The sequence below is a fragment of the Stegodyphus dumicola genome, chromosome 5 (assembly GCF_044657685.1).
Source record: "Stegodyphus dumicola isolate Sdum_Otavi_A_Nest chromosome 5, ASM4465768v1".
In the NCBI taxonomy this organism is placed as follows: Eukaryota; Metazoa; Arthropoda; class Arachnida; order Araneae; family Eresidae; genus Stegodyphus; species Stegodyphus dumicola.
Genome location: NC_140772.1, coordinates 163176600 through 163185349, shown reverse-complemented (window position 1 = coordinate 163185349; position 8750 = coordinate 163176600).

The following is an 8750-nucleotide window of genomic DNA, read 5'->3' as shown; positions in this document are numbered from 1 at the left end:
TGTAAAGGTAATGCAAATTTCTGACAAAAAAGTATTCATAAAATCAAAGGCAATAGCATCATAAAAATTATTAGTTTTTAGACAACTGGATACTTAATAAATTCAAGGTTTGTAAAAACAAGGAGATATTTATGATTATTATAATGAAGTATGTGTGTTAAATTCTAAAGTCTAATGTGCATAGAGTCACACATTTATCAATTATTTTAGAACTTTATAACCTCTTTTTTATGAGGGTGACAAACTGATTCATTATATATAATTTTATTATCAATTACGAAGCCTTATTTTTTGATGTAGTTAATGCTTAAGTCTGAGAAAATACACATATTATCTCTATTGCAGATTTTATTGTGAAAATACATTCCCTTCAACCCTCATTTATGTGAGGGTTTTTTGTTATTTGTATAATTAAAAAAAATTTGATTATTTGTATAATCAAATTTGCTTTCTAATGTTTAATTAAATTTATATATATTAAGTTCAAATTAATATATTTTGCAATATATTTGCAAATTTTTTAATATTCATTCACAAATATTAAGTGATAATGATTTTAAATGTGTAGTATAAAGCAAATATAACTGCTTTTTATACTGCATATTTTTCTGAGTTATAATTTTATGTCACAGTTTTATAACTGTATAAGCAAATCAAAGTCCTAAGTAAGTAAAATCTTTTTTGAATCAGAGCCTGTTTTTGAGTTTTTTTTTTAAATTAAAGTTTATTTTTGTAATATAATACACAATATAAAGTACATAGTATTATGTAACACCTGCATATATTTTATTGTTGTTATATGATAAATAATCATTGCATTTTAAGAGGATTGAAAATTATTGATTTTGTAAGAGTAGTAATTTACAAAAAAATTGTGCTTTTAGCATTCATCTTCTTAAACATTAAAGTTTTACTATGCAGTCTGTTTTATCTTTAATATGTTTTTCCTGTGTACAGATTTTCAGACTGTGTGTATGTTTAGGATTGAAATCAACAAAGAACCTGTATTTAACCAAAAGTAGCTTTTAAATCCTTTGTTCGGTTTAGTTTATTAACAATTATTATTAAAATGTAGAATTTATTTCATTCAATACATTTTTTACTTTCATTATTAGCATTATTACACCTGAAATAAATTTCCCATTAAATATATGGTATTGTATACAAAAATGTCAATGATTCTGATCATCTACTTATGGCTTAAGTTTTGTGTCTTGAATTGAACTTAAAAATATCTTAGTCTTCATTGTAAGTGCTAAATTATATGATAAATGAAAATTAAACTGCATAGAACTTTACAACATAGCATACAACTTTTGTTATTTAATTTTTTTAAGTAAACAGCTGTTATATTGTTATAAAAATATTTAAAATTGTTTCATATTTATTTATTTTCATTTTCCCAACAAAAATATTCATAAATATATAATATTTTCTTTCATTGTTATATGTTATTTTTTTATTTAACTTATTTCATCAGTTTTTCAGTCAGTTGTTATTTTATCTGTAGTATCTTTATAATTAGTAATAAACATTTATGTATCTACTTGTGCTTAGCATACTACTTATAAACCATTTTTCTTTTACAGGACTCAGTTATCACATAAAAAACCATATTATATTAGATGGAAAGTATAAAAGAATTTGTTACACTTGTGATTATTGTTCATATTCTACCGATAAAAAATTTAATATGATGAAGCACTTGCGAATCCATACAGGAGAGCGTCCATTTGTTTGTAACACCTGTGGAAAGAGTTTCAAACAAAAGCATCATTTGCAGAGTCACTCATTTTTACATTGTATTTAAGCTCATACAGGGTGCATTAGAAGAAAGAAGCTTAAAATCTAGTGAATATTCTAGTGTATGAATCTAGTGTAAATTGTAAAGATTTCAAGATTTTAATTTTTTGAAGTCCAAGTTTATATTTTTTTCATTCTGTTAAAAACTTATATAAAATATACCAGAAAATCTGTAAATTGAGTTAATTAATGTACAGTGGGCAATAAATCTTATTCCACAATTTTAAGATACAAATTGGGTTAACTTTTATTCATACTCGTTAAAAAATAAATACACCCAGTTATGAAATTTTGCACTAATAATCATTTTGTTTGGGAATACATTTATTTGTGAACAGCTCTTTGAAAATTAATAAGAAAAGAACCTGATTAACTGATGAATATCTACAATCAATGAAGAAGATAATTTCTAGTAATTTTTCTCTAATGCACAGATATTTTATGAATAAATTTTCTAAATACATAAAAATTTATAATTATACAAACATAGATCTTTTAATTTGTGTGTCAAAGAAAAATTTAATAAATGATAGAAATAAACTAGGTTGTCATTATTTATTCTCAAGTTTTGTCCCACTTGGAAAGTTTTCTCTGAAAACTTAGAAAATTTTTATAATGTATATTAGTTTGCTTATTTTTAATTTAAATTAAAATAAGTTATTTAATGATTAATTAAATATATTAGAATTATTTGAAATTAATGCCAATCTGAAATATTAATATTTAGCTTGAAGGCTGGAATTACAAGCAAGCATTACTTGAAGGCAAGAATTTTAGCAGGCTACCAATTTTCTGAACAAAAAGCTTTCAATAGCCCATATAAATGATTTAGAAAAGTAACGGTGTAAAAATTGAACGCTATAATTGATTCTATGTACCTTGATTCTGTTTTGGGAACCTGAGATCAATGAATAACATAAACGTAATTGTAGTAATGAGGTGTAATTTTTTATAGAATGTTTAACTGATACTGAATTTTTTTTTTCCTAGAAAAGAGGTGTCCAGTAATCCCATCAGCATTAAAAATGATTCAGATTCTAACTCATTTTGAGTAAAGATGTACTTCCTTTATTACATGTGGATTTTTATTATCCCAAAGCCAAAAGTTTTGTTTGTTGATGAAGCCATTTAGGTAATATTGAGGTTAAATGTCCAAGTCTACTACTGAAGTGAAATCTTTTTTCTGAATATAGTTTAGAGGTTGGACAGTGTGAATTTTTTAAGGTAATTATCTAAAACCTTGCCAAGGATCTGATGGATAATTAAAAGCAGATACCATTTAAATAATTTTAAGGTTGCTGTTGATAGTTTTTTTATTTGTGGCATTTCTAATTATGTAAACCTCATTTTATACCTGAAGATTGTCTCCCATTCATACCTTAACTACTATTACATTTACTGTGGTTTAAATCTGAAGATCATGTTGCAGAACTTTCTTCTTAAAATAAATTTCTTTTCAGAAATTGAACTTTCAATAAAAATCTGAGTGGCAGCGTTTTTTTTTTTTTTTTTTAAGTTAAAAATTTACAATGAAAGTTTAGTCATTTGTCCATCTATGAAATTCTACATCATCTTAATTCCACAAAATTCATAAAAGTAAGTAAAAAATTCACAAAACCTAACTATATTTCTGAACTATTCAAGTAAAAAAGCTACATTGCTTCAAGCTACATTATTCAAGTAAAAAGCTACATGCTGCTTGGAACCATTTGATTTTCATTCCCCCCCCTCCCTTCTTTTTGTTTCAAAAGAAACTAGCAATTTCCTCTATTGAGCTCCCTCTCCCAAATGCACCCTGTAAGTGCATACCGATATGTGAATATTAATTTTATCAGCTTGTGTTTAATCTCTGCAGTTGTCATTAAATTAACTATTTCATAAATTAATATATTATAAATAATTTTCATGAATTCATGTATTCTGGATGTATACTATCAAATGTACGGCAAATGGCATATTTTATGTGAGCTATATGTTTGCAACATGTTGTAATAATGTAAGCAGATGTTTGACATTTATCTGTGTTACAACTGTCCTTTAAAATGTAAAGACTCTGTTGATGATTTTGTATAAATTTGTTGTGCTAAAAATTTGGCAATTTTATGAAAGTTATGTTGCATATTTTAATTTGTATAAAAAGCAAATATAATCTCTGGGTATATCTAGAATTCTGAATTTATCACATTAAAAATTTAAAACAGAAGAATGTTATTTTCTAATCATTCTTCTGTAATTCTTCTGTTAATCTTTTAAACTTACAAACATACATATTTATTTACTGTAAAATCTACATGCCCTATTTTTAATTCATTGCCACATGCATAACAGCTGTCAATCTTATATATTTTATCCCTTTAGTAGAGTCTCTCTTCCTTTTAATTCCTTCTACGAAGTATTGTAATCGCAAAAAGTTTCGCGTGTCATCATATATTTCAACAAAAAATATGCATTCCGCTATCGAATGCAATTTATTGATGTTTTTGCATGACATCTGTATGTAAGGACAGAATAAAGAACTCTTTTTTCCCAAAACGGGTTGGAAAAAAGGATTTAAAATGGATTCAAAAAAGATTTTTTCGGGACATCTGTACATACATACGTATGTATGTATCTTTCATAATTCAAAAGCGAAAGTTTTATAAATATATACACTGCTCAAAACAATTAAAGGATATTGTAAGTTTTATATAAAATAAAGATATAAGCGAAATTTGTTTTGCCGAAAATGGAAGAAGAGAATCGCAAATGCAAATTTTTCTGATTTTCAAACTGCGGAGTATGTTAATTTTGAGTTCGACGTCAAAAACGTCTCTTCAGCGGCAGCGAATGAAATTTGACTTTCAACTGAACAAAAGACAATGAAGACAAGGATGATTGGCATTCAGTGACTGCTTTGTTTCGATGAGTATGATGTCTCAGCAAAGTCATTTAACCGATATAGAAGCTTGGAGAGTTGTTTGTATGTTAGAAGGGGGCCAAACTCAAGCCGAAGTAGCGCAAGCCATTGGAGTGTCACAAAGTGTGATTTCCAGGACCTGGAACTGTTTTTTGGAAACTGGAAGTGCAGGCCGAAGACCAGGGCGAGATCGTAGACGGGCAACAACGCCCAACAAAGATCGTTATTTAGTGTTAACGACTCGGAGACATCGAAATATGAATGCTACTCTTATCCAACACCACCTTCGCTTGTCTACTGACACCACGGTTTCAACTCAGACTGTCTGAAACCGACTCCATGGTGTAGGTCTGTATGCTCGCTGACCGATGGTATGTGTTAGACTAACATCAAGGCTTCATTGCGACCGCAGGGAGTGGGCAACAGAGCATGTGAACTGGAGAAGAAATGAATGGAGCAATGTTCTTTTTTCTGACAAGTCCCGTTTTTCTGTTCATCCTGATAATAGGTGTATTTTCATCTGGAGGGACCGTGGCAGTAGGAATAATCCTGCGTTCGTGCACGAAAGTGTCATATTTGGCGGTGGGGGAGTGTTGGTGTATGGTGACATCTCCATTGACGGGCGCACAGACCTCTACATCATTTGAGATGGACCTGTGACTGGTCGCCAATATAGGGAGGAGATCCTCAGACCTATTGTAGTCCCTTACGCTGCAGCAATCGGAGATGACTTCATTTTAATGGACGATAACTGCAGGCCACATCGTGCTAACCTGGTAGAGGATTTCCTTTTCGAGGAAGGAATCGTACGAATGGAATGGCCAGCGTGTTCTCCAGACATGAATCTAATAGAGCACGTTTGGGATGCTCTAGGAAGACGAGTTGCTGGCCGCCAACCACCCCCACAAACTCTCCAAGAACTGGAAAGAGCTCTTCTGGAAGAGTGGGACAGAATACCCCAACTCATTATTAATAGCCTCATTGACTCCATGCCTCAAAGGTGTTCAACGTTTCTAGCCGTCCGTGGAAACCATACTCCCTATTGAAAATGATTTCCTTTGAAGAAAACACCTTTTCTTATTCTTTTTTTCTCATATGCACAAATTGTGCTTTTTTCTTTTGTACACAAATGCGCAATAAAATACATTTTTTTCTGCCAAACATGTGTAATTTATTCTCATATAACCTACTACGTCTGTCGAGCATGCATCAATAAGCTAAAACGTTTTTCAGCCACAAGATCCACCAAAAACCGCAATATCCTTTAATTGTTTTGAGCAGTGTATATATAATAAGCAAGGCATAAGTACAATACAAAAAGACCAATTTGGTCTAAACATTTTTTGCGTAATATGCTGCAAAATTAAGGAAATGAGAAGAAAAATTGTAGTTAGCTCACCAAAAGTTACCAGGAGCTGTGGCTCCAAGAAAAAGTTCAACACAGTTAAAAAAAAAAAAAAAAAAAGGACATTGAATGGTGAAAAAATAAGGTTACACGCGAAATAAAATGTAAAATATAAAACACGGTAAAATACTAATCGTTGGAAACAAGTTAATGGCAAAAAATACAGTAAAACACCTATCGATGTAATAAGTGAAAAGTTAAAACATATAAAAAATCAATCGAGGGAACAAGTTAAAACAAATAAAAACATATAAAATTATAAAAATTATAAAGTGGAAAATGGTAAATTAGCTCAATTCAAGGTCCAACCTGGCTTTTCAAGCGAAATTTCTGGTTAAACATCGAACCAAGCTAACTCCATTATACGTTTCGCCGAAACAGACAATTGAAACTTTTGTGTTACGAAATTTTTAATTAATTATATAAATTGTCCTGATAGTATATATATACTATATAATAATATATAGTATATATATACTATATAATAATATATAGTATATATATATATATAATTACCCACTCTGTTTCTCGGCTCCTAGAGCTCAGTTTTTTAAAATTCTTATATGTTGATAAATTGTGCATTTCTTGCTTTAAAAATGTTTGAATTATAACAATTTAAAAGTTGTTTAAGTGTGGTTACGCCTAATTATTTTACCATAGCAGACATATTTATTTCATTTGAAACTTAGCAGAATCGTGAATTAAGTCAGTTTCAGCACCTTCGGTTTCTTTTTGCTGAGTGGAACCAAAAGTAAACTCTCAGTTTTGTGCACCAAAAAATCTGCTTTCCCACTGGTTGAATTGCTTGTTTTTGCTTAGAAACTGTTCTTTTAATTGTTTAAACTTTATGTAGTGTTTTATATTTTAAAATGTTTAATAAATATAGTTTGAGTATTTATGTATTTGAGTATTTTATGTATTTTTGCCTTGCTGCAAAATGAGAACTGAATTAATCGAATGAGAAACATATCTCTAATGAAATAAGTTTAAAATGAAATGCAGCAAAAAATGCATATAATTTAATATTCCATACAAGGAAGTCGTGGTGTACACATCAGATTTTTTTCAGATATCGTTATATAATTTTCATTGAATTCTTGGTCCCATTTTACCAGTATTCAAAAGCAGAACTAACAAAATACAGAAAACCATAGCTTTATTTTTTATTATTATTAATTGACTTTATTTTATAATGTAAAACAATAACTGTAATTATGTAAATGAAATCTGAAAACTAACACTAATGATAAATGTATTTCTTGTTATTTATGCTGTAATAGTTTCATAATTTATATTGTCTTATAAAATATTTAAGATACACTGCTAGCCATTAAAATTGCAACACCATGAAAGAAAGCAAATACAAAAAAGATATTTATTGCACGTAAACATTATGCATGAAAACAAAATTATTAAATTTGTAAGCATTTGAGGTTTACAGGGGTGCAAAATCATTAGAAACAGCTGCCATACCTGGCAGCTAAAATGGCCCTTACCCCATTTGGCATGGACTCAAACTAGGCTTGGATGACAGAAATGAGCAACTCATTTGATGCTGTTTCAAGTCTATGACACACTTCATCAACTGTGTTAGCTGGAGAGGGGGGGTGGGCCAGTCTGTCAGCAACCCATGGCCAGATGGTTTCAATGGGTGACAGATCTGGTGACCGTGCAGGCCAGGGCAGCAATCGAATATCCTGTGTATCAAAGAAGGTCAGAACATGATGTGCAATATGTGGCATTGATAATTGTGGCAAGATAATGCAACATTGCATTATCTTGTTGGAACATTGTGTTAGGGAGCCTCGCAGATTGTGCACAACCACTTGACATAAGATGTCAGAAATGTACCCATCTGCCTTCAAATTACCTTTGATCTGAACTAGAGATGTGCCCGTCGTTTATCTAATGGCTGCCCAACTCATCACAGCAGGTGTGGAGCCCCTATGCCGATATCGAGTGCAAGTGGGTGACATGAGGTCTCCTCAGGTACTCCGGACTCATATACAGCGATCAGAGTACTGCATGTAGAACTGGGTCTCGTTTGAAAAGGCAACATTGTGCCACTCCTGCACCCAGCTTTGTCGTTTGGCGCATCAGAGTCACCGTCTGACTCTATGTTGCATTGTCAGGGAAAGCCAAAGCTGACTATCAGCAGGTCACTCTGCCGATAGTCCATGCTGCTGCAAACATTGACGCACCTTACAAGCTGATACTGGGCGTGCTACAAACATGCCCAATTCGTGATGTGGTTGCATGGTTTGCAGGGCTGACATCACAATATGTCCGTCCTCTTTGGCATTAGTCATGAGAGGGCATTGAGATCCTACATGGCATTCAGTATGACCCTCAGCAACCCATTCATTCCATATTCACATAACAGTGGTTGGATGTCGACCAGTGCAACCAGCGATATCATGGAACAATAATCTGCACTTTCAATAGTCAACAGTCTTGCCTCTATCAAATTTCAAAACTAGAGAAGAGGTAAGCATTTCCTCTTCTTATTCAAGGCATAACACAATATTCTAAGCAAACTCCAACTTTACAAAGCACTTTCCGAATGAGAAATCCACTATACAACTTTTCTTTTATCTAGTGCTTCAGATGTTGTTTCTCCCTCCTGCGTCCTCCTAAATGTGCTGA